The sequence below is a fragment of the Orycteropus afer genome, unplaced genomic scaffold (assembly GCF_000298275.1).
Source record: "Orycteropus afer afer isolate SDZICR_OR568_19922 unplaced genomic scaffold, OryAfe1.0 scaffold00246, whole genome shotgun sequence".
Lineage (NCBI taxonomy): Eukaryota > Metazoa > Chordata > Mammalia > Tubulidentata > Orycteropodidae > Orycteropus > Orycteropus afer.
This window is the reverse complement of record NW_006921833.1, coordinates 37851-42493: the sequence shown is the minus strand read 5'-3', so window position 1 is coordinate 42493 and position 4643 is coordinate 37851. Positions and strand designations below refer to the sequence as shown.

Here is a 4643-nt window from a genome sequence, read left to right as displayed (position 1 = left end):
TTTTTAGGTAAAAATTTTATCATTTACTCATGCTAAAACCCAAACCAAACCCATTGCTATTAAGTCTGACCTATGCAGACCTTATGTGTCACGGTAGAACTATGCTTCATCAGGTTTTCACTGGCTGATTTTTTGGAAGTAGAATACCAAGCCTTTCTTCCAAGGTGCCTCTGGGTAAACTTGTACCTCCAACCTTTTAATTAGCAACCAACACATTAATCATTTGTTCTACCCAGGGATATATGTACCTATGTTCAATCACTACCTAGAAATTAAAACTTTTAGAAGTTTTGTATGAAGATTTTTGGAATAACAATAATTATTAAAACTTAATAGTTAACCTTTATTAAAAATCCAGACCATTTACAATCTACTCTGATTTCTTTCCAAAAATTTTATACAGTAGGTGATATTATCATAGTATCAAAGGGTACACAGCTAACAAGCAGCTATTCTAGACTTTCAGCTAAGCACTTTGACTACAGATCATACACTCTCAGCCACATACTAGATGTCATATTTCCTCAGCAGAGCTGAAAAATTCTAGGGAAAATTTTTCAATTATGATATTGATTCATTCATTCAATCTTCAAATATCTATTCAGGACTTCCATATTCTGAGCACTGTTCTGGAATATGTTTTTAAGGAAAAAAAAAAATCTGCCTGTGAGTATTTTTAAATTTAGCATCAAGCACAGGAAAAAATTACTATAGGAGAAAAAATAAGAAATAAAAATAAAATGATTTTGTAACACTAAATTTTTAAATATCAAAAATGAAATTCACAAATTATAACTGCCAAAGATAAATTCCTTAGACCTTTCCAAATTTAAAGTACTAAAGTATTTTCCTTCTATTTAGCTAGGAGTTTTATGAGTTTTTCAATCTCAAATAACAGTTTAAGTGAAAAATTGGGATGAATTATCAATTCTGATTCCATTCTGGTTCAGGGTTCAGCCATATGGTATTCTTAATCAGGTAAGTCAGAATAGACTTTCATTAAAAATAAAATAAAATAAAGACAGCTCTGCTTGCTGCTTTCTAAAACCCTCCATTTAAGGGCTTTGTGAAGTCTCCTTTCCCTTCTGTTTCAGAAGAAACAATAAAATGCAAAAGTTAGCATCAGAAATCTCATAATATCTTACCTTTATACATTTATCTATTATTGGTGGTCTTCTCTCTCTTTTTGCTTTTTTCCCCTTTCTTCCATCTTGCCAATATCTCTTTTTAAAATAATAGTTGGTACTGTGGAAAAAGTTTACACAGCAAATTAATGACATTTGTTACATATTTCACATTGTGGCACCATTCACATTAATTCCATTTTGGATGTTTTGTTTCCAGTAATCTGATTTCCACATCCCTTTACCGTGTCATGTTTGTTTTAGAGTAATTGTTGACCATCTGGTTTCATATAGATGATTTTTCGAAGATGCACAGGTAATATGCTTTATTTTATGAGCCAAAATTTTATTAGCTAAAGTTTGACCTCTGGGAGTAGTTTTGGTTCAAGGTTATAGAGTATCTCAAGCTGATTATCTCAGTAAGTCCTGTAGTTTCAACTGGTTCAGTGAGTCTGGACTTTTTTAAGAATTTGAATTCTGTTCTACATGTTTTTTCTCTTTCTATAAGGATCCATCTACTGTGACACTGATCAGAATAGTCAATAGTGGTGACTGGATACCGTTTAGTTCTCCTGGTCTCAGGGTAGATGAGGGCATAGTTCATGTAGATTGTTAGTTCTGTAGACTAGTTTCTTCTCTGAGTATTTGGTTTTCTTCTTTCTCTTTTGTTCTGGACAGAAAGAAACTGACAGTTAGTTGTAACTTGGATTTCCACTCAGCTCACAGGTTTTTAAGATCACAAAAACTGCTTACCACACTAGGATGTAGAACAAAAAACTATAAATTATGTCAATTGACCAAGTTGTCCCACAAGACCATGGTCCAAAGGCTTGAAATCCAGAAAAGCTATCCCACAAGGTATTTGGTTATTTCTAAGGAAGTATTCAGAAATGTTCTCCCTGTATGCTTTGTTATATATATATATAGGAATATACATTTTTACACATGCTCATATATGTAGATATAGATACATGTTTATATGCACACATATATACACAAATATACATAATTATATACATATATTCTTTCATTATACTTACTCAGTCTGCTAAGCAAACAATCCAAAAGGCTAGACCATATGAAGTAGAATGCAACATCAGGATTGGAGGAAGACTCATTAACAACCTGTGATATGCAGATGACACAACCTTGCTTGCTCAAAGTGAAGAAGAGTTGGGACACTTACTGATGATGATCATGATGATCAAAGAGTAAAGCCTTCCGTATGGATTACACCTCAACATAATGCAAACAAAAATCCTCACAACTGGACCAATAAGCAACATCATGATAAATGGAGAAAGGATTGAAGTTATCAAGGATTTCACTTTATTTAGATCCACAGCCAACACCCATGGAAGCAGCAGTCAGGAAATCAAATGAGGCACTGCATTGGGCAGATCTGCTGCTAAAATCCTCTTTGAAGTGTCCAAAAGCAAAGATGTGACCTGGAGGACTAAGATGTGCCTGACCCAAGCCATAATATTTTCAGTGACCTCCCATGCCTGTGGAAGTTGGACAATCAATAAGATATACTGTAGAAAAATTGATTCATTTGGATATGGTGTTGTCCAAGAATATACTATGGACTTCCTAGAAGAACAAACAGCCAGAATGCTCCTTAGAAGGGAGAATGGTGCAACTTTGTCTCACATAACTTTGGACATGCTGTCAGGAGGGAGCAGTCCCTAGAGAAAGATGTCACGCTTGATAAAGTAGAGGGTCAGATAAAAAGAGTATGACTTTCAGCAAGATAAATGTCATAGTGGCTGCAACAATGAGCTCCACAATGTCAATGACTGGGAGGATGGGACAGGAGCAAGCACTGTTTTGTTCACTTGCACAGAGGGCCACTATGAGTTGGGACTGACTTGATGGATCCTAACACCAACAAGAGACACATATATGCATACACACATACAAATGTAACCATGTATATATATATATATATATATATATATATATATATATATATATCTTGCTTGTTGTTGCTATTATTGCAAACTTATAGATGTCCTAGCATTTAACAAAAATGTTATTTTTTATTGTATTCTTTTAGTGACATCATTTACCTTGAACACGTTATGTTATGCACACTTCACCCATTTTTGGTGTTATGCTTCCCATCAACAAAATTAATAAGTGTCTACTGTTTTGGTAGCATAGTGGTTGATACATTCGGCTGTTAACCAAAAAGCTGGTGGTTCAAACCCACCAGCTGTTCCTCAGGAGAAAGATGAGGCAGTCTACTTCCAGAAAAATTTACGGCCTTGGAAACCCTGTGGGGCAGTTCTACTCTGTCCTAAAGGTTCATTATGAATTGGAATGAACTTGATGGCAGTGAATTCTACTGTCTAGAGAATGATTCCTCCTCTCCTATCCCTATTGAACACCAATGAATTTTGGATCATGTATGTGTACCTATTCTTGTCTTTTTTGTAAAATGAGATCACACATTGTTTTTGCTTTTGTGATTGACTTAGAGATCTGATGTACAGTGCCTAGGCACCTGGCTGCTAATAGAAAAGTCAATGGTTTGAACTCAAGCCACTCCTGCAGGGGAAAAATTTGACAGTTTGCTTCTGTAAAGATTTTCAGCCCTGGAAACACTATGGGGCAGTTCTACTCTGCCCTGTAGGTTTCCTCTGTGTCAGAACTGACTCATACAATGTAATGGGTTTTGGTTTGTTGATCGACTTATTTCACTCAGGATAACATTCTTCAGATTCATCCACATTATATGATATTTTGAGGACTTATCATTATTCTTATGGCTTCATAGTTTTCCATTGTATGTATGTACCACAATTTGTTTATCCATTCATCTGTGCACACTTAGTTTATTTATATTTTTTTGTTATTGTGAATAGTGCTGCAATAAACAAAGGTGTATGTTTGTCTGTTCTTGTCACTTCTATTAGGTCTCTTGGGTATATACCTAGGAGTGGGATTGGAGCATCATATAGTAGTTCTATTTCTAGTATATTTAAGAAGCACCGTACTGTTTTCCATTTTACAATTCCATAAGCAGTGGTTAACAGTTCCAATCTCCCTACATCCTTCCTAGCTTTTTTTTTTTTTTTTTCCGATCAATGTCATTTTAGCAGGGGTGAGGAGATCCTTATAGCAGTTTTGATTGGCATCTTTCTAATGGCTAATGATCATGATCATCTTTTCATGTGTTGACTGCTTGGAAGTCTTTTTTTGGTAAAGTGTTTGTTCATATTCTCTGCTCACTTTTTATTTGGGCTCTTTGTCTTTTTATTGTCCAGTTGTTGAAATTTTTTATATACACATATATTTTACAGATTAGAACCTTATCTAATACACTCTTCCCAAAAAATGTTTTCCTGGTGTGTAGACTGTCTTTGTATTCTTTGTATAAGGTCTTTTGATGAGCATAAGTATTTAACTTTTATGAGGTCCCTATTTAGTTTTCTAGGAGCTCTGGTAGCATAGTGCCTAAGGCACTTGACTGCTAACCAGAAGTCTGGCGGTTCAAACTCACCAGCCTCTCCT

At 35.0% G+C, this 4643-nt stretch overlaps 1 protein-coding gene across 1 annotated transcript in view; it reads left to right on the top strand.

The window, feature by feature from the left end:
• GABRG1 (gamma-aminobutyric acid type A receptor subunit gamma1) overlaps window positions 1–4643 on the top strand; it is a 155642-nt gene that overhangs the window by 149875 nt on the left and 1124 nt on the right. The gene's annotated exons all lie outside the window — the stretch shown is intronic.